Raw genomic sequence first — 26,214 nt, 5'->3', positions numbered from 1 at the left:
ATGGATCATATGGCGTATGAAATAGAATGATGGATATGATGGATTTCATATGGATAGAAATTTGTTATATTAGGGCCAGGACAGAACTTGAAAACAGGACATGTCCTGGGAAAACAGGACGTTTGGTCACCCTAGTCACTAGGGCATAGTGTGTGTCTTGCTGTTACAACTAACCCAGAGTGTAGCCATGAACTAGCTCACCTTACAGCTAAAAGCTAAAACATTGGCACTAACACCTTGGATGACAAATATCTACACAGACACACAATAAACATAATCAAAAATAGTCAAAAATAGTTGTTTTACTCTAACATCTGCTATGTCTGCCTGCCACAGAGCTCTACTTTATCACATGTGGAATAAGGACTAAACTAAGCTTGTGCAAAGTGAATTAGATGATTTGTAACAAGTTCCTGATTGGACATAATGGAGTTGTTACAACTGACCCATGTTACAACCATCCCCCCGTCTCCCCCTACATCATGATATGCATATTATATAATATGACAAAATCCATGTGAAAACAGTTTATAGCCTATTGAACCAAAGAAAATCATGTGTATGGGTATCTCAACTATGACTGTTTCAGCCTCGCCCCTAAGTTCCGGTTCTGGTCGCGGTTCTAAAACTGCTGTTGTGAAACCGGGGCTGCAGCTGGATGTCTCGTCCAATCAGCGGTCAGTATTCCGTTCGCCACATCCTATAGGCTACCTACCTTTTCCATTTTGTCCGACTTGACCATGTGTTTTCTGATTTGTTATTTTGTTTCCTGAATTGTTATTGAATTTTAACAACTTTCTAACTTGTTAATTTGTTGATTTGTTTTTGATTTAGTTTTTTTGATTTCATATTTGTGATTTTGTTTTGCCCTTCTCGGCTACCATAGCCTATTACAAACTCTGAATTCTGACTTTTTATCTCTGAATATATTGAGATATAAACTCGTAATTGTGAGTTATAAAGTACAATTCTAAGGTTTACATCACGCAATTTGGAGATAAAAAGTCGCAATAGCAGGAATATAAAGTCGCAGTTGCAAGTTAAAGTCAAAATTGTGAGATAAAAAGTCGTGATTAACTTTTTTATTTTTTATTCTGTGGCGGAAACAAGCTTCCATATTTATCCAAGTGAAACTGCTTCCCGAACAAGAAAAAAAAATGTAGGGTGGGACGTTTCATGGGGAATTAATTGGATCATCAGATCTGCATGAAGAGAGGGCGATTTATTTTAATTAAAGATTATGAGGGTAGATAGCCTGACAAGCCAGACCCACATCAAGATGTTTGGTCTGGAAACTCACCATAGACAGGGCTCAATCTGAGGGGCGGGATAAACGGTTGTCTTTCAAACTCCCTCTGCACGCGATAGGATAGCGGTACACCAACCGGAGCAACGGTGAAGGGGAGCTCTCTGACTGATTAAACATTCGCCGTATCCGGTCGGCTAAACTCCGAACACATCTTCCCTTTTTAAGCGGCGTTTAGCCTACATCTTGCACTTTTGACTTATTTTCTGGATAAATCAACAATCAACGGTCATAACAACAATATATATATATATATATATATATATATATATATATATATATATATATATATATATATATATATAATATATATATATATATATATATATATATATATATATATATATATATAATATATATATATATATAATGAACACTCATTTATGTAGGCTATTTACACTATATTATGGGCACTAAGTGTGACCTCTGGGGGTATCGTAAGAAAAATAATTTTACAACGCGCAGTCCGAACTTTTCAGGGTAATTAAAAAAATAGGTAGGCTATAGGCTTCCACTACACGAACTGTGGCCTAAAATTATGTTTTTCTGCAAGAGAACTTGCGCAAACTAGAACACCCCCATTATTATCATCAATGAAGCTGTCCACGCGCTCTCTTGCAGTGCGGACAGGCTCGTTGGCTCTTGTGTTATCGCGTCGCGCGCAGTGCAGACACGGGGGCGCTAGCTGGTAGCGCGTCTCATTCTGTCGCTCTCTGACCGGAGCGCTTCAAACAAACTGCACAGTGAGTTTAGACCCGCGGCTCTGCCACACGTCTGCTACCGCTCCGCTCTGCTCTCACTGTCGTCTGTCTGAGAAAGTAGTGGAAGTCACTGGGTCTTATTTGCGAACGTTTGAGGTTGAGTTGATTTAGAAAGCTGCGCTCACACGGACTATTTCCCCGCTGCGGACTGTAGAGATACTGGGATTACACGTCACATTTCACAGAACTCACTGACTCTTTGCTTCTTCTCACCTACATGATAAGGAGGAATATTGTGACACTTCTTTTGGTAAGTAACCCATATGTTTTTTTTCCCTCCGGGACTCCTAATCCAAATGTAAAGCTTTTATGTTTTGAGTATACAAATGTTTTTGTCGTTCTCTTGTAATAATAGAAAAACAAGTGTAGCCTATATGAATGAATTCGAACCAATATAATAATAACCAATACCACTAAAACAGGCTAAATATATAGCCTATATATATTTTCTCTCACACACATTACTAGGAAAACATTGTCGAAATCATAACATATGCTTTCATATGTCTTTTGTGGAACTTTTGCGGATAAAATCATATTAACCGCGTGGTGGTGCTGCCTCAGAGTAGTTTATAGTCTGACTGAGATCAAGCTTTTGACAGCAATAAGAGCCTCACGTCTTAATTCAGTATGCTACATGAGCTGCATGAATATGATTGTTAGCAGAGACGGTCCTATTGCTAGTGTACACGTTGTTATTGGGACATTCTTCAGTTCCAATTATTTTATTTTAATTTTTTACTTAAAATAAAATAAAAGATTTATATGAACTTAAAAAAGCATATTTTAAATGAATATGGAGATACATAAATAACCAGCACGGTAGAAATCATCTAAAACCAGCTGTCAGTGGTAACTCCATGTGATCTCATGTATTAGCAAAGCTGTTTGCAAATGCATTTTTTTGTAATTCAATATGGAGTAATCATGTGTAAATATACAGCACAATACACATTTTTTTGTTGGTGATTTATATTTTTAATAGTTTAAGACTATTAAGAGTTGAAGCCCATTCTCATTTACTGGTGAGTTATTTTATTTTATTTATTTTTTTGTTTTTTTTTTAATTTTATTATTATTCTTTTACATTTTTTTAGATGTTGAAACCTGATAATTTTCACTGTAAAAATGATGCAAGACAAATTAAGACATTTTCAGAATGATAAAGACTCTTGTGACTTTTTTATTTATTTATTTTTTATTGATGACTGACAGATATTAATGACTACTACGTTTGATTGTCTCCTGATGTTTAAAAGACTATTAATCATGAAACGTGTTCCAGTTTACCTGATGTATTTTAACAGCCATTTATTAATTAATGAATCATTCATTCATTCAGTAGTTATATATACTACAGAAACCTCTGTGTACTTGCTTTTCCAGCATTGTAACCATTGTAGTGTGTCCATACTGTTGCCACGCTGTCATTATCATCAAACATATCTCCTTAATCTAATAGAGAATGTGTCAGGTCATTAGGCATAATAGCATCAACTTTGGACATTCACTCAAACGGTGCAGTTGTCAAATGTGATCTTTTTCAATCACTCTCTGAATGTAACAGAGTAAAAATGATCTGAAAATGGCAATTTGAAGTAGTTTGGGAAGCAAATGTGTTTGCTTAATGACTCTGAACACGTTTGGCGTTCATAAATTAGTGGTTCATGTGGCTTTTCTGTTCCATTGATCTCTCCAGACTGTATCATTATGTATTTTACCCATTCTGAATATATGATGACATTCAAGTGCTGGAAGACGTCCAAGTTCCCTTCAGTTTGTATTTACTTGCTTAAAGGTAGTTGTACTTCAACTTAGGATACTTTTTTAAGACTAAGCTCTATATAGTACATATAGTGTATCACCACCAGCAGGCTTCTGGAAAAACGTGACCCTAGTCCAGATGGTTAAATTACTTTTAGATCATAGCAGTCCGAGTCCTTTGAGTTCATTCGCCTGCAAAGGCATGGTCGTTAAGGTCCCGTAGGACAAAGCGGCTCGGGAATGTAAAGCAAAAAAAGTGCTGAATTCTTGAAAGAGTATGATGAGATACCTTTGGGCAATGAGAGCAGTTCGTATTACAGCACAGATTCAACACTGAATCTCAGTGGACGTGTAAAAACGTAAAAAAAAGCCTCCGGGTCATTGATTTTACCTAAAGCCTAAGCTCTTTAACACTGTTATTGTCCTAAAGTGATAATTTAGTCAACATGAGATCATTGAGTTTATAGTTAACATCTATACAGATTTGCAAATGTCAGCCATTATGCCGTACACTGTTACATTGAAAGTACCTTCTTTTTTTTTTTTAGAACGCCCTGTGAACGCTTCAGTAATATGAAGACTTTATTCCTATTTGTAACCCAATTTTAGTCTGCCACTAAGCTGCATGTGTTAGCATCATAAGCAATTGTAAAGTGGTTAGTATGCTGTCACTAGCACCTGCATATCTTGACAACCCAGAGAGCCTGTTGTTCCACTGACCTGCCCTGTTTTTATTAAAGGGATAGTTCACCCAAAACTGGAAATTCTGTCATCCTTTACTCACCCTCAAGTTGTTCCAAACCTGTGTGAGTTTATTTGTTCTGTTAAACACAAAATAAGATATTTTAAAGAATTTTGACAGTAACCATACAGTTGGCGGTAGCCGCTGACTAGATAGTAGGAAAACATTTTTTTATGGATGTCAATGGCTACCATTAACTGTTTGGTTACCAACATTCTTTAAAATGTATTGTTTTCTGTTTAACAGAACAAAGAAACTCATACAGGTTTGAAATAACTTGAGGGCAAGTAAATTATGAGAAAATTTCTATCCCTAACAAATACAATACCAAAAGGGATCTTAAAGGGATAGTTCATCCAAACCCTCTGTATGATGCATTCATTTGGAATAATTTTGGGAAAAACATTTTTTTTTAATGTTTTTGAAAGAAATCCTTTATGCACACAAAGACTGAATTTATCTGATAGTGTTATCAGATAAGCAAAAATAGTGTTATGATCCTTAAGAAATATTTCTAATATTAAACAAAACACTTTCAACTTTGATAATAATTGAAGAATGATTTCTGAAGGATCATGTGACAGACATGAAGACGTAATGGTAGCTTTGCCATCACAGTAAATTACATTTTAAAATGTATAGAAATGCATATTTAAAGTTAGTATAGTTATTTTAAATTGTAATAATATTTCACATAATACTTTTTTACTCAAGTAAATGCAGTCTTACTGAGCTTAAGAGACTTCTTAAAAAAACCATAAAAAATCGTAATTATTCCAAACTTCTGATCGGTAGTGCATATATAGGATCTAATGTTGTTTTGGACAGTTAAAAATAACTTTATTTGTGTTCCACATACAGGTTTGGAAGAACACAAGGGCAAATAAAAGATGACACAAATATACATTTGGGTGAACTGCCCCTTCAAATAAGATAATTCCATTCATCATTGTCTCTCAAACACACACTTTTCATTTCACTGCCATGAAGTGAATTGTGTTTTTCCATTGTTTACGAGCGGTTTTGTTCCTCGCCTATATTTAGCTCTCAGCTCGCCACATCTCCATTCAGGGGTGGTGCTCCGGTACTGATCACAGAACAGTCTTGGCAGTCTTGAGAGGAGAATTCAACAATGGCTGCCACTTTATTACCCTTGTAGAGTAAGTCAGGCTTGAGGAAACAGCTGGTCTAAAGTACAGACAGGTCAGGGCTAATGATGCGCCAACTTATTCAATCGGTCAGGCGCTGAAGGGGTGCTGTGCGTACGTGCAACACAATCTTCATTGCAAAATCAGACAACAATGGAGAAGCGAGTGTAACATGAGGCGTAATTGTCACCTGTAAAAGTTTACTGAGGTTGCCTCAGCTACCAAAGCAGATTAGATAACTATGTTGTATGAAAACATGAGCTCTTATGTCAGGACAGGGTGAGCTTTGGTTGGTCTGATGTGGTTGCAATTCTTTGTAATTATCACTGATTGTATTTTGACTGTAATTCTTGCTCTTGATGTTGATGATTATTCTAAATGGTGTTGTTTGGTTTCCATAAACATTATTTGCTGTCTCCTCCAGGCTGCAGAGGGAGTTCATTATTCATAATTCTTTCAATTCTTTTTTTTTTTTTAGAAATGAGCAATTGAGAATAAGATGTAAACAAGATATAGATAATCTTGTAGTCACCATGAAATCAAAATTAACAATTCTTTTTTTAACTGAATATTGCAGTATTTATTATAAATTATTTATACAGTATTTTTTTCTCTGTAATCTTATGAACAAACATTCTTACAGTATCTTTAGTATAATGCTCATATAAAGATATCTGGTCTTTAATAACGTTCTCAAAACATTAGCAAAAAAAAATGTTTTTTTTTTCTGAAACAGGACATTTCATCTAATGGTTTTGAAATCTAATAGTTTTGAAAAAGTAGCATTCCCATATGATAAAATGGAGTGCTCTCTTAAAGGGATAGGGCTTATTCATCATCTTTCCTACATTTATATATGTGGGCAAATTAGGGCTGGCTGATAAAACGATAACAGTGATTATCACGATATAATTTTTCCTCGATAAAACGATAACAACAGATCGATAAATTATCGATATAATGCTTACGTGCTATGCGTAATTCTGCGCATGCGTATTGCAGACTGGGCTTCTGGGTGCTGCACGCGCTGTTGTTTACAGTCACAGTGACTGACAGGCTTGGAGGATCGGAGTGAAGTGGAGCGAGAAAAATGAGAGAGAGTGAAAAACATTCACGACCAGCGCTCACGACCAGCTCGGAGGACACAGATATCGTTGACAAGATAGTTCGCTCAACTTCAGTGGTTTGGAGATATTTTGGCGATCCCATCCGACATAAAACACAGCGGCCTGTGTGGACTGCTTATCAATACCATAGGTTCACCACACGGAATTTAATTATTAAATGATCCTGCTTCTTCAAAGTTCTTCCATATAACATTGAGCCCAACACAGCGGTACATCTACATTAACTACATTTACACACAGGCTTATTACCTTGTTGGTTGTAGTGGGTGACTCACAACAAGCTAACATTACCAAACTATAATCACTAAAACATCGGACTTGTACATCACTATCATTATTGTTTGTCTTTGGTGATGAATTAATGACTCAGCATCGCCTGTATCAAAAGAGAAATAATTTAATCCTATGTTTAAAATGAATAAAATAGACTATGCATGCCCTTACTGGAGATCCACAAAAACTTTGCTCTCTCCATCCTCTCCCAACTAGCCCACTGTCGGTGAGGTGTGTGTGTCAGTCAGTGAGGTGTGTGTGTGCGTGTGCATGGGTGCGTGTGTGTGTGAGTGTGTGTGTGTGAGAGAGAGGCACGGTAGACCAATCTACTGTGAAGTAAGAGAGGGGAGACTCAAAATGTTTCTCAACTTAAAACGCATTTTTTTTGCCCGTTTGCGGTTTTAGTGTTTTTCTAATTACACAATTAAGTATATATAAAGATATTATTGATATATAGTGTAGAGTAAAAAAATAAAAAATGCTGGCCACATTTAAGATTTTAATAAATAACTCTACTTCAGTTTTAATAAATTGTTCACCTGTTTGGGAAGTGTTTGTCATGTTTTGACAATAAAGTTGTTAAAAAATAATAGTTTAAAACCACAGTTTCAGTCTGTTTTCTACATCTTTCACTCAGGAGCAAAAATATGCCTTTAAACTTTAAAGATATAAAGATTGTACATTTATTGTGATATTTATCGGTATCGACTGATATGGAAAATTATATTGTGATAATTTTTTGGGCCATATCGCCCAGCCCTAGGGCAAATGCCTTTTTGTCTCAGTGCATGTATTGTTTTAGTTTGGTAGGGTCGCCATTAGCTTAGCTTTGCATAATGAATGGAATCCTATGTTGCCAGGTAGCATGTCCCGAGTAAAAATTATCCACAAAAAACCCCCCACCTAATTATTTCTTGTGGCTTGCATATTCACAAAGAGTACAAATAGCGATGCAGATTAAGACTGGGTGATTTTCTAGGCAGATATTAACTTGGGACTATATTATGGGGAAGCACTCAGGCGAAGCACTGCTACTTAGGCGCAGAGATATCACGCAACACATGAAATCCCCGTCAACATACCGGCGTGAATAGTAGCTGGCTATTTTTTCATACAGTACATGAATGGTGAAGAACATGGATGATTTTGTGAGAGACGAAGAGGGTTACTTCTAGACAATCATGATCCAGAACCATACCCCTATGAACCAGAGTTTTCAGAAGTGGAGCTATGCCTGTGTTCTTTGTAAATTGATGGGACGGCCATATCTTTCAGATGCAGTACCATCTTTCTTGGCCCATATTGCATCTGTTCAAAGTAGCCCTACGGTGCAAAATTCTCTTCGCAAACACGATACTGTTTAATTTTGTAGAGAGGCGTTGATGTACAGATATCCAGAGCAGCCAGCCATTTATTTCTCAGTTCCACATTTGATGGAATTCTGTGAAACATTACATTAGTGTATGTCTGTTGTTTGTTCTCACAACCTTTTACTACACAGGTAATTACCATGTTTGCTGTAACTGTAGCTTTCACATCTCAAAATAAACAATCCAAACGATAAGACACTCGGTGCAGGTCACGCCGTTATGTTATACTTTTTTCCCGTTTTTTTTTTGCACACCGGTATGTTGACGGAAGTTGTGGGATTTCATGTGTTGCGTGATATCTCTGCACCCAAGTAGCAGTGCTTCGCCTGTGTGCTTCCCCATAACACAGTCCCAAGTTAATATCAAGGAAAAATCGGGAATCGCACAGTCTTAATGTGCATCGCTATTTGTACTCGTTGTGAATATGCAGGCAACAAGAAATTATTAGGTGTTTTTTTTTTTTTTTTTTTTATCACTTTTACACGGGACATGCTATCTGGCAACATAGGATTCCATTCATCATGCTAAGCTAAGCTAACGGTGACCATGCCAAACTAAACAATACATGCACTGAGACAAAAATGCATTTGCCCACATATCTAAATGTAGGAAAGAAGTTGAATAAGCCCAATTTCTAAAAATATATACCTAAACCGATCAAGCATAACATTATGACCGGTGAAGTGGATAACACTGGTTATTTCTTCATAATGGCACTTTAGTGGGTGAGATATATTAGGCAGCAAGTGAACATGTAGTGCTCAAAGTTGATGTGTTAGATGCAGGAAAAATATGAGAAAAAATGTGATGGCTAGTTAACAGAGGATCTCCTAAACTACAGCTCTTATGGGGTGTCTGCTGTAGTCAGTATCTATCAAAAGTGCTCCAATGAAGGAACAGTGGAGAACTGGCGACAGGGTCATGGGTGGCCAAGACTCATTGATGCATGAGGGGAGCGAAGGCTGGCACGTGTGGTCTGATCAAACAGACAAGCCACTGTAGCTCAAATTGCTCTAGAATTTAATGCCGAAGCTAGAAAGGTGTTAGCCTGACAAGCCAGACCCACATCAAGATGTTTGGTCTGGAAACTCACCATAGACAGGGATCAATCCGAGGGGCGGGATAAACGATTGTCTTTCAAACTCCCTCTGCACGCGATAGGATAACGCTACACCAACCAGAGCAAAGAAAGTGAAACAGAGCTTGTTGATAGATTAAACATTCACCGGTCGGCTAAACTCCGTACACATCTTCCCTTTTTAAGAATGACTTCAGTGCCGTTCTTTGTTCTTTTCTCAGAGAAAAGCTTAACTTCAAGTCTTCCAGAGTCGCGGTCAAAGCTGATTCGAAAGACCGCCGCCGGTCGCCAGTTTCTGTGTTTACTAGAAGCAGGCAAACGCAACTCGGCCGTCGTCATTATGGCCCCGCCCACCGACTCTATACACGACGTGATTGGCCCGTCCAGATTGTGAGGAATACAGCTCAGAAGGGCATTGAGAGTTCCTAGACGACACTTGCGGGCAAATTAAATGTGCTGCTGCTAGGGTGCGTCTAGATTTCTCGGCTAGAAAGGTGTCAGAATACACAGTGAATCGCAGTTTGTTGCTGAATAGCCGCAGACCAGTCAGGTTGCTCATGCTAACCCATGTCCAACATTGAAAAGCGCCAATAATGGGTGCGTGAGCATCCGTACCAGACCACGGAGCAATGGAACAATGTGGCCTGGTCTGATGAATCACGTTTTCTTTCACATCATGTAGAAGGCCAGGTGCATGTCCATCATTAACCTGGGGAACACATGGCACCAGGATGCACTATGGGAAGAAGGCAAGCCGGCGGAGGCAGTGTGATGCTTTGGGCAATGTTCTGCTGGGAAACCTTCAGTTCTGCCATCTATGTTGATGTTACTTTAATATGTACCACCAGCCTAAGCATTTGCAGACACCCTTGCAGACACCCTTGGAAACGGTATTCCCTGGTGGCTGTGGCCTGAGGTTCAGTAATGGTTTGAGGAGCACAACAACGAATTTGAGGTGTTTACTTGACCTCCAAATTCTCTAGATCTTAATCCAATTGAGCATCTGTGGGATAATCCATGGAGGCCCTACCTCTACCTACCAACACAATATTAGGAAGGTGGTCATATTGTTATGCCTCAGTATATATCAAACAAAATAAAATTCAAACTAAATATAATTTTTTACTAGTGGGTGAAGGACACTATAGTTAATGTATAATTGATAGCAAAATAAAGTAAACTGTGACATTTTATACCAAAAAAATTCTTCCTGCTGTGGACTGCCAGTAAAACTGATAAAAACTTCGGGGCCAAAATTATTCAGACACTTTGAACTGACCATGTTTTGCTGAAGTGATTTTCCTTTAATTGGTAATCCGACCTTTCACGCCTCAGACTGAACAAAATTAAGCATTGCTTTATAATTGGTTGACCTAAATAGGTGTTATCTAATTGTGTACTAACAGCTGACAGCAATATATATACATATATATATATATATACCAAAGACAAAATTAAATACCAAAAGACAATCGCAACTTACGTTTCATGCCAAAATAAATGAACAACATCTTAAAAGTTTGATCCAGAATTGTTCTTAATAAATCTAGGAGCCTACAAGGTGTGTGTGTGTGTGTGTGTGTGTGTGTGTGCGCGTGTGTGTGTGTGTACAGTCCACAAGAGAGACACTTTAATCATACTAGAATAGTTCGTTTCGATCTTCAGCGTTGCCAGATTGGAGCAGGACTAGAGTAATATGGACTGCTTTGAACAGCCTCTGTTCTGCAGGTGGATGCCAACGCTTTCAGGATGATTTTTTTTTTAGTTTTACAAAGAAAGAAAGCTGGTTTGAATGTGTTTTGAGTGAGAGAGAGGGCTCTTTAATGCTCTCTGCTTCACTGTAAGCAGATATACCCACATATCAGAGCAGATTAGCACCATCTCTCCACGCTGGCTGATATGTTTACTTAGTCCTAAAACCACAAAACCTCATTACCCTTCTTTCGCTGTCATTTTAAGCCACAGTCCTTACATTCAGCCCTGACTCACTGAATGTAAAACTTCACATTGACAAATCCCCGCGGTCTCTGTGTTTCCGCTCTGTGCTTGTATGAAAGACTTGTTCCTTTTTTGTGCATTTAAATAAGGACAGCACTTCAGCAGCACTAATAGAGGTCCAGTATATAATCCCATCAGACCTCGGGTGTTATTTTTAGGAAAGTCTTGGAGAGCATCCTGTTTATGTTTGAAACACTGGACCTTATGTTCTTTGAGAATAAAGGATGAGAGCCAGATCAGGAGGTTTTATTTCCTTCAGTTTACCGTAGCTTATTAAAGTGATGCCATTCCATCGCGGTTTCTCTTCAGCCTGAGTCATGAGCTGTCAGTCTTCTGAAAATGATTTTTCATGGTTTCTAAGCCCGGTTTAACAGACTCGTAATTTTGATGCGGGTGAATGATGTTACAAAATGAGTGAAAGGGTTGTTTGAGTGATTCGGAGTTTATGGGGACGCCAAACTGCCTTGAAGATTCCTGAAGACCTTTAATCAAATCGCTGACATGTAAACGAGGATGGTTGACATTTCTTGTAAAAATGTATGGATTTATTTTTGTGGTCCATTTATGTGGAGCTATTAGGAGCTCATTCTTGATGTCTGAATGTAATATGGTATTTTGAATTATGACATAATAAATTTAATGGGGCATATATTACTAGCCAGTGAACTAAATTGATGGTCACATCATGTTATTTTTTCGAATAAAAAAAGTCTTTACATTCAGTTTTTTAAGAGCTAATGACAGCAGAAACAACATTAAATCATAGGTGATAATTGCTGCATTTTAATGGTGTTTATAAACGGTGATTAACCGATATCAGGCAGGCTAGTTACTTTTTGTTTTGTGGTCAGCCAAATCTGCTGATATATTTCAGTTTAATTTGAGTAGATAATATTATTTTACTGGCATCAATTGTATATATGCTTCATTTATGTTAAAATTGCAGTATATCATATATTGACATTATATTGGCTACTGGTCACACTTGCTTAAAAAAATTCAATAAAGTAATAAAACATTTCAATGTAAATATTAAAATGTAATAATAGATAATCATTAATAATAATAATAGTAATGATAATATTTAAATATTTAAAATAATGATGTTACAAAATATATATATTATATATATTACATAATATATATATTAGGGGTGTAACGGTTCACAAAATTCACGGTTCGGTTCGATACGATACACTGGTGTCACGGTTCGGTTCGGTACGGTTCGGTATGTTTTAGATACAGCAAAAAGAAAAAATTGGCAGAAATTACCTTTTTTTATTATTTTTTTATTAAAACTAACAAAGTATGATTTTTTGTTGTTGTATGATTTTACCCATCTTCAGAATCAGAATCAGAAATCAGAATCAGAAAGAGCTTTATTGCCAAGTGTGCTTTCACACACAAGGAATTTTTTTTGGTGCTGAAGCTTCCAGTGCACATACACAATACAATACAACACGGTAATAAAAAATTCTAAGAATAAAAATATGAAGAAAAATATGAACAGTATAAGGTCACGGTTACGTTTAGTCAGAAGACGTAGATTATGAGCATTTACAGTATTTGGGTGGAGAGAATAAATATAAATAATAAATAATATAAGTAATATAAGTAATCACCTGAGTTTAGGAGATATTGCACTAAAAAGTGGGAATAATTGCACTTACAGGCATTTGCCTTGGGGGGGTTAACTGTTCAAGAGGGAAATGGCCTGTGGGAAGAAACTGTTCCTATGCCTAGATGTTCTAGTGGCCAGTGATCGGAGTCGCCGTCCTGACGGTAACAGTTCAAACAAGAGGTGTCCGGGGTGAGTGGAGTCTGTGATGATTTTACCCGCTCTCTTCCTCACTCTGGAAGAGTACAGGTCCTGGAGGGTTGGCAGTTTGGCACCAATAATCCTCTCTGCAGTCCGGATGGTACGTTGCAGTCTCCTGATGTCTGATTTGGTAGCTGAACCAAACCAGACAGTGATGGAGGTGCATATAACCGACTCAATGACAGCTGAGTAGAACTGAATCAGCAGGTCCTGTGGCAGGTTGAACTTCCTCAGCTGACGAAGGAAGTACAGTCTCTGCTGAGCCTTTTTCACATTGGAGTCAATGTGATTGTCCCACTTCAGGTCCTGAGAGATGGTAGTTCCCAGGAACCTGAATGACTCCACTGCGTCCACAGTGCTGTTCATGATGGTGAGTGGGGGGAGTACTGGGATGTTCCTCCTGAAGTCCACTATCATCTCCGCCGTTTTGAGCGCATTCAGCATAAGATTGTTATAACTGCACCAGACAGCCAGCTGTTCAACCTCCAGTCTGTAAGCAGACTCGTCACCGTTCTGGATAAGGCCGATGACAGTGGTGTCATCTGCAAATTTCAGAAGCTTGACAGAGGAGTCTTTAGAAGTGCAGTCATTGGTGTACAGGGAGAAGAGCAGTGGGGAGAGAACGCACCCCTGGGGGGCACCAGTGCTGATGGTAAGAGTGCTGGATGTGAGTTTACCCAGTCTCACTCGCTGCTGCCGGTCTGTCAGGAAGCTAGAGATCCATTGACAGATTGAGGATGGTATGGAGAGCTGGGTCAGTTTGGCTGTGAGGAGATCAGGCATGATGGTATTAAAGGCCGAACTGAAGTCCACAAATAGGATCCTTGCATAGGTCCCAGGTCTGTCGAGATGTTGCAGGATATAATGCAGTCCAATGTTGACTGCATCATCCACAGACCTGTTTGCTCTGTAGGCAAATTGAAGAGGATCCAGCAAGGGTCCAGTGATGTCCTTTAGGTGGGCCAATACCAGTCTTTCAAATGACTTCATGACAACAGACGTGAGAGCAACAGGTCTGTAGTCATTTAGTCCAGTGATTTTGTTTTTTTTTGGGGACGGGAATGATAGTGGAGCGTTTGAAGCAGCTGGGAACTTCACACTGCTCCAATGATCTGTTGAAGATCTGCGTGAAGACTGGGGCCAGTTGTTCAGCGCAGGCTTTCAAACAAGCAGATGAGATGCCGTCTGGGCCTGAAGCTTTCTTGGTCTTCTGTTTTTTGAAGACTCTGCTCACGTCCTCCACACAGACCTTAAGCTCAGATTGGATGGCAGGAGGGGGGAGAAGAGGGGGTGCAGGAGGTGATGGTGAGGGTGTGAAGTGCAGATCAGGGTGGGTGTGAGGTGTGAGACTGGGCTTTTCAAACCTGCAGTAGAATGCATTCAGATCGTCAGCCAGTTGAGGATTCTCTACAGCTCGGGGGGATGGTGACTTGTAGTTGGTGATGTTCCTCAGGCCTTTCCAGACTGATGCAGGGTCGTTGGCTGAAAACTGGTTTTTCAGCTTTTCAGAGTAGCTTGTTTTAGCAACTCTGATCTCCTTTGTCAGTCTGTTCCTGGCTTGGTTATACAAGATCTTATCCCCACTTCTGTAAGCATCCTCTTTGGCATGACGAAGCTGTTTGAGTTTCCCAGTAAACCATGGTTTATCATTTGTGAATGATAAGAATGACTGGGTAGGAATGCATGTATCCTCACAGAAACTGATGTATGATGTTACAGTGTCTGTGAGCTCATCCAGATCGGTGGTAGCAGCTTCAAAAACAGTCCAATCAGTGCAATCGAAGCAGGCTTGTAAGACCTGCTCTGCTTCATTAGTCCATCTTTTTACAGTCCTTATTACAGGTTTAGCTGATTTCAGTTTCTGCCTGTAGGTCGGTATAAGATGAACCACACAGTGATCAGACAACCCCAAAGCTGCCCGTTGGACGGAGTGATATGCATCTTTTATTGTTGTATAACAGTGGTCCAGTATATTACTGTCTCTGGTGGGACATGTAACGTGCTGTCTGTATTTTGGCAGTTCACGGGAGAGATTTGCTTTGTTAAAATCTCCAAGAATGATTAAAAGAGAGTCTGGGTAGCTATGTTCTGTTTCAGCTATTTGTTCAGCCAGCTGCTGCAGTGCCGCGTTCACACACGCGTCTGGAGGAATGTAAACATTCACGAGAACGAACGAGGAAAACTCTCGTGGCGAGTAAAAAGGTTTACAGTTTATGAAAAGCGCCTCTAAGTTAGGAGAGCACATCTTCTTCAGCGTTGTTACATCTGAACACCAACTTTCGTTAATGTAGAAACACAATCCACCACCTCTCGTTTTCCTTGTAAGTTCCGTGATGCGATCCGCTCTGAACAGCTGGAAGCCCGGCAGATGTAGTCCGTTGTCCGGAATGGCTTCACTCAGCCAGGTTTCAGTGAAGCACAGTGCAGCAGAGTTATTAAAGTCCCTGTTAATGCGGGAGAGGAGAAGAAGTTCGTCCGTTTTGTTAGGAAGGGATCGGAGATTCGCAAGATGAATACTGGGGAGTGCAGTGCGGAGGCCGCGCGCGCGGAGTTTAACCAGCACGCCGGCTCGCTTCCCTCGTTTGCGTCCGGCCGCGCGTTTTAAAAACACAGCTGCCCCTCCAACGAGAATGTCCCGCAAAACGTCCGAATATTCAAAAAATGTAGATATGTTGTCTGGTGTGTGTGTCCTAATGTCCAGTAGTTCGTCTTTGGTAAAACGGATCGGAAAAGAATGACTAAGCGCAGAACAAACAAAGAAAAACAACACAATAACAGAGGAGCTCCACACCGAGGCGGCCATCCGCGGCGCCATCATGATAGAATGCCATCATGATAGAATCTTCTATGTAGTTACAGGAATAAGACATTAGCTCTTTACATTAGCATGTGCGTTGCGTGCGTTGCAGGAGCCCCACACCCTGTAGTGCTTTACATGCAGATGCTGCGTTTGCAGTCCGCAACTGATCCGCTGTTGCACACCACAAACACAGCATTTATTCATTATTTTTTATTTAAAATCCGAAAGTTTTTACTGAACATGGCTCGTCAGAATTCCAATTCTCTTTGTTTACTCTTTAATAGAAGTCAGGTTACGTAGCCTACTACATTTAAACATCATTTTATTAAATTCATTTATTCATATTTATATACTTTAGATTTAGCTCACACAAGTGGCAAAACATTTAAACATAGTTTATAGCCTTAAATCACAAACATTTTAAATTAGAAACTTACAATAGTCTATTCAAAAACAGCCGACTCTCGTCTTTTCTTTCGTTTTTACACCCTTTTAAAAGAAATCCTGCAGGTCAAAAAGAACTTTGCTTTTCACCTCCAAGAAAGTACGAGTGCTCTCCATTATGGCACATTTTTTTTAACCTAAATGCCAGGTAAGGTGTTGTTTTGTTGCTTTACTTGAGAAAAAAAGCCATGTGTTGACTTTGAAACAAGAGTATATTTTAAATGAGATGCATCTGTGGTGAAATTACTAGATTTTCGCGTCAGTACATGTTTATTTTAATGCGAACAATGTTCTACCACTTTAATGCAGCAACGCAGCGCAGCAAAAAATAGACTCGGTACGCAAACGATCCGTGCACTGCTGCAGACGCAACGCTCCTGGAACAGACTGACGGACAGCACCCGCGTGCAGTTTGAAAGCTGTCATCCCATGGGTACGGGAAAAAATACGCACCGCACACGCACTGCAGACGGAGTATGTGTGAAACGGGCGTTAGGTCTCATATCCGCGGCTATAAATGGACCACTCGCCGCGGTGATGTCTTTTCCCATTTGAATAAGTTGGAAATGTCTGTCTAAATGCTGCGGGGATAGTTTGTGGGATAGTTTGTGGCTGTTTCTCCTTTTTATCGTCTTGTTGTCGGCGTAAAGACAACAAGATCGTCTTGTTGTCGGCTTTGATTGACATGACATGAATTATTCCCGCTGCTGTACCATCAGCAAATGCGACATACCGTTGTTTTTTTAATCCATCACTCTTGCCAACACCATCATAGCTTACCAAGAATCCAAAGTTCACCCAAACACCAGACCTGTTGGTTATTGGAGGATCTTCTATTTCTGGTTTGTTAAACGCAATTGCCATTTTGCGACGAGCATTCAGCGCGTAGCCTACTGAGTAAGCGAGCACCTGACTGAGCAGCCTAAAACATATTTGGTGTTTTTTTTTTTTTTTTCACTTCGGCGGTGTCAGGGGCATTGGCTGTTATGTCGTTTTGGTTATTGGGCTACCTTGTTGAACGCATATTATTATATTTCACACACTTTTTTATTTTCCAAATCTAATTTATTAGTCCAAGAACCGTTCGGTACATAATGCGTACCGCGTACCGAACCGAAAGCCTCGTACCGAACGGTTCAATACGAATACGCGTATCGTTACACCCCTAATATATATATATATATATATATATATATATATATATATATATATATATATATACAGTGCCTTGCGAAAGTATTCGGCCCCCTTGAACTTTGCGACCTTTTGCCACATATCAGGCTTCAAACATAATGATATAAAACTATAATTTTTTGTGAAGAATCAACAACAAGTGGGACACAATCATGAAGTGGAATGAAATTTATTGGATATTTCAAACTTTTTTAACAAATCAAAAACTGAAAAATTGGCCGTGCAAAATTATTCAGCCCCTTTACTTTCAGTGCAGCAAACTCTCTCCAGAAGTTCAGTGAAGATCTCTGAATGATCCAATGTTGACCTAAATGACTAATGATGATAAATAGAATCCACCTGTGTGTAATCAAGTCTCCGTATAAATGCACCTGCACTGTGATAATCTCAGAGGTCCGTTTAAAGCGCAGAGAGCATCATGAAGAACAAGGGACACACCAGGCAGGTCCGAGATTCTGTTGTGGAAAAGTTTAAAGCCGGATTTGGATACAAAAAGATTTCCCAAGCTTTAAGCATCCCAAGGAGCACAGTGCAAGCGATAATATTGAAATGAAAAGGAGTATCAGACCACTGCAAATCTTCCAAGACCTGGCTTGGTAGATTTAACCCTCTAAACTGTCAGCTCATACAAGGAGAAGACTGATCAGAGATGCAGCCAAAAGGCCCATGATCACTCTGGATGAACTGCAGAGATCTACAGCTGAGGTGGCAGACTCTGTCCATAGGACAACAATCAATACTGCACAAATCTGCCCTTTATGGAAGAGTGGCAAGATGAAAGCCATTTCTTAAAGATATCCATAAAAAGTGTTGTTTAAAGTTTGCCACAAGCCACCTGGGAGATACACCAAACATGTGGAAGAAGGTGCTCTGGTCAGATGAAACCAAAATTGAACTTTTTGGCAACAATGCAAAATGTTATGTTTGGTGTAAAAGCAACACAGCTCATCACCCTGAACACACCATCCCCACTGTCAAACATGGTGGCAGCATCACTGTTTGGGCCTGCTTTTCTTCAGCAGGGAGGGACAGGGAAGATGGTTAAAATTGATGCAGGGCTGGACTGGGGCTAAAATTCGGCTCTGGCATACCCAGAACATCCGGCCCATGAGTTCCCCGTGAATGTTTTTGCTGGGGTTGGGGCCTTAAAATGGAGTATATAAATAAAACTAGGACAAGGACAAATAACGATAGATATTATCGAATTTGCTGTAAATGCAAATGAACTTAATACTTAATATATTTTTTTTGTCACACAGAAATGCCCTTAGCAGTAAAGCACTGATGATTTTGAGGTAGGATGCAGTAAAGTAAATTTACTTCTTTTAAATGTTGTCATCATTTATTCACTCGTGTCATTCCAAACCTGTATGACTTCTGTGAAACACAAAATAAGATATTTTGAGGAATGTTGGCAACCAAGCCATTTTGGTTAGGCTATACCATTTTAATATTGTATGAACAAAAAAAAAAACAGACTCAAATTATTTTATTTTATGCTACACAGAAATAAATTCATTTAGGTTTGGAATGACATCAGGATGAGAATGATCACATTTTTGGGTTGAACAATAATATTTTTCAAGAGTTAACACATCATTTAAGTAAGTCACTGATATCTATCTTTCATGGGGCTATTAAATTTCATTAAATCTATTTAAAAAAGTTAATAAAACTTTTAAAGAGGAAAAAGAGCTTTGTCCTTAATTCATGGAATCCAGACATTTTAAAGCTGTTTTATAGACTATAGTTTAACTGTAGGCCAGTTTGATTTAAATGTAAGATCATGGTAGTCACAGGGTAAAAAACATAGACTGTAAAAACCTTGCTCCGGATTATATGGCTATATGGTTTCCAAAACTATATAAAACATATATAATAAACTATTATATTTGTAAGTAAAAAAAAATTTCACCTGTAGAAAATACGAAAACAGCCTCTATAAAAGTGATTTATATTCTGCAATATTAATTTAAGTAATATAGCAACATTTTTAATAAATGTTTCTTCCAAAACACCATATTTCTTCGCTGTTAGCTGCAATGTAAATTGTGGTTCTTCTAAAGTGAAATGTTTGTGTGTATTGCCGTTTTCCACTTTACCTCGTCATGAATACATGCTCGCGGCTGTTTTTCAACACAGAACCTGTAATGTTTCCATATCACACGATTGTATAAAACAAAATTCGGAGTCAAAGTGCCGTATAGAGCAGCATTTAAACACAGCGTATGTTCATCAGCGGCTGCGACTAGGCTGTGCGGATATTCTCCTTTTGCAGTTCCATGCGCTCATATAGCCTACTAATAAATAAATAAATAGAAAAAAGTGCCTAATATGGAGGGGAGGTCTCTCTCGCTTCGGCTTGTCAATTCAGAAGACAAAGAAATGGGCCGCTGTCGCTGCATGTTGTCAGTGGTACAAAAAAATATATATTAAAAAACACTACCGGCCCCAAAGTGCGTCAGACCACCGGGCAAATGCCCGCTATGCCAGATTACCAGTCCAGTCCTGAATTGATAGAAAGATGGATGGAGCCAAATACAGGACCATTCTGGAAGAAAACCTGATGGAGTCTGCAAAAGACCTGAGACTGGGACGGAGATTTGTCTTCCAACAAGACAATGATCCAAAACATAAAGCAAAATCTACAATGGAATGGTTCAAAAATAAATCCAGGTGTTAGAATGGCCAAGTCAAAGTCCAGACCTGAATCCAATCGAGAATCTGTGGAAAGAACTGAAAACTGCTGTTCACAAACGCTCTCCCATCCAACCTCACTGAGCTCGAGCTGTTCTGCAAGAATTTCAGTCTCTCGATGTGCTTACAGCTGTAATCGCAGCAAAAGGTGGCGCTACAAAGTATTAACTTAAGGGGGCCAAACAATTTTGCACGCCCAATTTTTCAGTTTTTGATTTGTTAAAAATATTCATAAATAAAAATTTATTGAAATATCCAATAAATTTCGTTCCACTTCATAATTGTGTCCCACTTGTTGATTCTTCACAAAGAATTACAGTTTTATATCTTTGTTTGAAGCCTGAAATGTGGCAAAAGGTTGCAAAGTTCAAGGGGGCCGAATACTTTCACAAGGCACTGTATATATATATATATATATATATATATATATATATATATATATATATATATATATATATGGAATTTAATTATTAAAGTAAATGATTTAAGTAAAGAGTAAGTAAAAGAATTAAGAATGGTAAAAGTTCTATTTCTATACTGTAGTTATGAAATAAGCTATTTGAAAATAATACATCTTTTTAAATATGCACACATTCACTCTTGTTGTTGTCTGCTTAATATGTAAACATGCTAAATGTTTCTTGTCACGTCAAATTCCGTTATGATTAACATAAATAGTGTCATATTTTCAATTCAAAATTTAATAAAAATTCTCAAATAGTTTGCATCGTTTGATATTACTGTTGGTTGTTGAACGTTTTATCGTATAAGCAATTGTCAAATATTAAATGTGTTGACACACTCTTTCACTGCTATGATTAAAGTAAGTCCCGCCTTCTTTGATTTGATTGGCCATCTCACTCATTCTGACAGTGATGACTGCTGAGGTGGACCAACCTAAAAATGTTACATTTTACTTTTGTCTTCCTAGCAACAAACAGAGCGGTGTGTAATGGAGTACACCAGAGAAGCATCACGAATCGAATATCAATTTTACCAATTCTTATTATTCGCAATGTCTAAAGTGGTCGTGGCCCTGAGTTTTACCATGTATAACTGCACAGGTCATTGAAAAAACGTGACAAATTAAAACTTTTGTCCATTTACAGGACTTTCCTCTGGACTCTCCCTATGGTCTGCTTTACAGAAAAGCCTCAGCCTCTTTTTTAATGCAATGCAAGTGCATCTGGTAGATTCTACCAGCATTGTGACCATAGACTGTGCGGGCAGAGCGATGCAGATATAAGGAGAGAGCACTTAATATGTATTTAGGGCTTTTTTTCAGATAGAGCTGTAGCCTGCCGCCTCCCCTGCTGCTCTGAAAGCTTGTGTCAGGCTGCGAACAGCATCCATCTCTGTCTGGGGTCCTGAAAATGTGGCAGAGCAGATAGAGCCCAGATTGATTCCTAAAGCCGGGGGTTTGCTTTAGGGTGAAGGAGGTCTGCGTCTAAAAGAGGCTTTAATGAGTCGCCTTGGAAGGTGGTCCGCGTGGTTCTGCTCCACGGCTTTTGTTTTAACACTACGTGATTTTCTGGCTTGCTGTTTCTGTGGACTGTAGAGAGGTTTGGTGTCAGTTCTGCTGTCTGCAATGAAAATCTTAATGAGACGTTTATAAGCTCAGACTTGCATGTGATATCAAGTTTGTTACTCCGTTTCTTATGCACTTATATTACAGTCTTCAACTTAAACTTTCTCCAATAAAATATCATTGGCATCATTCCCACATTTTATTTCCCGATAATAAACCATTTAGTTTAGAAAGAAACACACACTTCTATCTACAAATGTGTTTTAAAATGTAAAATGAGAACAAATACATTTGACAAAAATGAAGAAAATGCCTTATAAATGGACACTATAGGCTACTGTACAAACCACATCATCAACAGTGTTTCCTGTAAAAATCGACCTCAGTATAGCACTTTAAAAAAAAAAAAGTCACATAAGTGCAGTCTTAATTCAAATCTGCAATAATAAATTACTTAATAAATAATTTATTACGTCAGGGATAATAAGTGCATTTTACAATCCTGGCAATGTATTGCACAAATAAAATATAATATATAATATAAATATTTCTATTATTTTTTTCCTTTTTATGTAGCAATGTTGGTTTAGTATTATTTTTTATATTAATATTTTAAATTAAATCTTTCTTTCTTTCTTTCTTCCATCATCCATCCTTCATTCATCCTTCATACCTCCTTTCTTCCATCCATTCATCTATCCATCCATCCATCCATCCATACATCCATACATCCATACAGCCATACCTCCTTCCTTCCTTCCTTCCTTCCTTCCTTCCTTGCTTGCTTGCTTGCTTGCTTTCATCCATCCATACATCCATCTTTCTTTCTTTCTTCCTTCATCCATCCTTCATCCATCTTTCTTTCTTTCTTTCTTTCTTTCTTTCTTTCTTTCTTTCTTTCTTTCTTTCTTTCTTTCTTTCTTTTTTCTTTTCTTTCTTTCTTTCTTTCTTTCTTTCTTTCTTTCTTTCTTTCTTTCTTTCTTTCTTTCTTTCTTTCTTTCTTTCCTCTGTCCGTCCTTCTTTCATCCATCCATCCATCCATCCATCCATCCATCCATCTTTCTTTCTTCCTTCATCCATCCTTCATCCTTCATCCTTCATACATCTTTCTTTCTTTCTTTCTTTCTTTCTTTCTTTTTTCTTTTTTCTTTTTTCTTTCTTTCTTTCTTTCTTTCTTTCTTTCTTTCTTTCTTTCTTTCTTTCTTTCTTTCTTTCTTTCCTCTGTCCGTCCTTCTTTCATCCATCCATCCATCCATCTTTCTTTCTTCCTTCATCCATCCTTCATACATCTTTCTTTCTTTCTTTCTTTCTTTCTTTCTTTCTTTCTTTCTTTCTTTCTTTCTTTCTTTTTCTTTCTTTCTTTCTTTCTTTCTTTCTTTCTTTCTTTCTTTCTTTCTTTCTTTCTTTCTTTCTTTCTTTCCTTCCTCTGTCCGTCCTTCTTTCATCCGTCCATCCATCCATCCATCCATCCATCCGTCCATCCGTCCTTCCATCCATCCATCCATCCACCCATCCACCCACCCACCTTCAGCTAATTGCAATGACAACGTTTAAAATGTTCATTTAAGTTAAGAAAAGGCAAGTAGAATGAGTAGAGTTAGCAAATGAGGCAGACCGGACTTAAACTTGTCCCTATGGCTCAATGTGTCAGAATGCGTGCGCTAACCTTTAAGTCAAGCGAGAGAATGACTCAAAGTCTGCATTTTGCTTTCTTGACATCTGATATGTGTGATGTGTCTGCACTGTTCATCTGCACCATACTAATCTGAGGAAGCGTCAGGGGACTTGACATCATCCCTGACAGGTGAGAATCTGCAGGCTCAAAAGATGCAGTGAAGTCAGACGGGATGTGACAGAAGAAAAGAGAAAAAACATAACTGCTCTCTTCTACTTCAAATAAAACATCCAACGGGGAGAATTTGACAACTATGAGGAATATTTTAAATATGTATTTAGTCTGATAATGTTGCGAACGTAAAAGCTGTTGTTGTGTTGTGAAGGTCTTTACATCTTTTTATCATAAGTGAAAGGATGTACTGTAAATATGTGCAGATATTAACAAACAAAGCCACAAGGTCACCCTAGAAGCGTGGGCAACTGGGCATGCAGAAAATCCCTGCTGTATCAATGAACAGCTTGATTTTATGGAAACCGAGCTCTTGCTAATCAATACAAAACCTCCTAAGTCCTGCTTAAAGCATCGAGCGGCTCCCCGAGAAGACGTAGCGCATGGCTTTCCGGCGACTGATGGTGCCGTGCAGCTGCGTGCAGCGCAGTTTAAATGTGTCGGCTGGCTCCTCTCAGATGGATGGTTATTCATGCAGGGTATATGAAGGGATCAATAGGAGATTTGCTCTTACTAGAGGCGTGTGTCATTTATATTTAAAGTCTTAAAAGTGTTTTCAAGTGATCTCTTTCCAGATATATGTCTCAGTGAGGGGCCTCAGAATGAGTTAAGAAAGGGAGTGGGAGACAGACAAACAGTTCACAGCGTGAAGCGGGTGGGTGTGAATCCCCCTCTAGCAGACACTGACAACTTTCTGCCCGCTGAGATGAGGAGCCCACTGAAACTACACCAATCAGAGAAGAGCAAACAGGTTTACAAATGAGAGAATATTTTTAGCGAGTGTTTATTGTCTCCATCCATCCATCCATCCATGAGGAGCCGTCAAGTGTTCTAAAAAAAGCGAACTGCTTGGATATGAAATAATAACACTTAATATAATACAATAATATTCAATTTTAACATTAAGTAAGGTTAATAAATGCTGTAGAAGTATTATTCATTGTTAGTTTTATCTGTTAACTTTGTATGCACTATGAACTAACATGAATGATTAAGGTACAATTGTATCAATTATTAATACATGCTGTAAAATGTATATTGCAAAATGCATTTAGCTCATGTAAGCTAGCTAAATAAGATAACACATCCTTGTTAACAAATGGGACTTGCAGTTACCGATGACATTCACATACATGTTTCTAGGTTATAGCTAAAGAAACATGTATTTGTAATATTTTAATGTTTTAGTTATTTTCTGTTGTTGTTGTTTTTTTCTGTTAGAACTTATCATTTAATATAGTCATAATTTATATGCAATTTAGCACATTTTCATGGTTCAGTACTGTCTTTTAAATTTTATTTCTTGTAATAAAGTTGAGCACTGTTTTACTTAGTGTTGTGTTTTATCCAGTATCTATAAATAAACCTTTTTTTTTTGTGTCAAAAAATAAATAAATAAACCTAGGAGAAACCAGGCTCAGTCGGGGTGCCAGATCTCCTCTGGCCTATTAACAAACAGTCTATGATTATTATTCTGGCAACCTTACAGGTCAGAAATCATATTCAGTCGGAATATTTTAAATTTCTGGGAATCATGCAAGAGACAGGTTTATTGAGGATGATGCGTCGATTACACAAGAATATGAATATTTGAAAGATCAGAGTCATCGTGCCGGAAAAGGGTTTATTGAGGATGGCATGCTGGGTGAGACAAATTCAGAGGAGACACCGATTGACACAGAGAAAGAAAGAAAGAAAGAAAGAAAGAAAGAAAGAAAGAAAGAAAGAAAGAAAGAAAGAAAGAAAGAAAGAAAGAAAGAAAGAAAGAAAGAAAGAAAGAAAGAAAGAAAGGGTAGATGGCATAAAGAAAAGGCTGGATAAAATTGAAGAAAAAAAGGATGGCTGGAAGAATGGAAATGTAAAAATGGATGGGATGATGTAGCTGTTTCCACTACTCTCATGTGTTTGAATGGTCTGTAATGTGTACGTCGAGGTCAATGAAATCACAGACTGACAGCCTAAACGCTCCTCTGAAGCTTCAGTTGAGATAGACATGGAAATGCAGGAACATCATTTGTTTTTGGAAAAAAAGGTCTGAATTTTTCTTCCGTATTAATAATCATCATTATCAGAGTAACCTTTCAAACCAATTAGCTTTCAAGGTTCACTTTGGTGCATCATTAAGCCTGACTGAGGTAAACACAACAGGTGGAAAGCTAGAAATGTAGCGGAAATATTGATTGATATGTATTAAAGGGTCATATTGATGGATTGTCTGCTCTTCCTTGTTTGTGTTCAATCCTCAAATAAAGATTGATTCATGATTCGGATCGCAAGTGTCACGTGATTTCAGCAGTTTGGCACGCGATCCGAATCATG

General features: G+C 38.3%; 1 protein-coding gene across 2 annotated transcripts in view; it reads left to right on the top strand.

Annotated features, from left to right (window-relative positions):
* Positions 1-1,887: 1,887 nt before the first annotated feature.
* The window catches only part of sema5a (sema domain, seven thrombospondin repeats (type 1 and type 1-like), transmembrane domain (TM) and short cytoplasmic domain, (semaphorin) 5A), a 203,029-nt gene continuing 178,702 nt past the window's right edge, over positions 1,888-26,214 (top strand). Inside the window, exon 1 of one of the 2 annotated variants that reach the window (XR_010901397.1) lies at positions 1,888-2,317. The gene's annotated coding sequence lies outside the window, so the exon portion shown is untranslated. The remainder of the gene's footprint in view (positions 2,318-26,214) is intronic. The other variant, XM_067434775.1, reaches the window with a different exon arrangement.

The sequence above is a fragment of the Pseudorasbora parva genome, chromosome 24 (genome assembly GCF_024679245.1).
Source record: "Pseudorasbora parva isolate DD20220531a chromosome 24, ASM2467924v1, whole genome shotgun sequence".
Lineage (NCBI taxonomy): Eukaryota > Metazoa > Chordata > Actinopteri > Cypriniformes > Gobionidae > Pseudorasbora > Pseudorasbora parva.
This window is presented reverse-complemented; position numbering and strand designations above follow the sequence as displayed.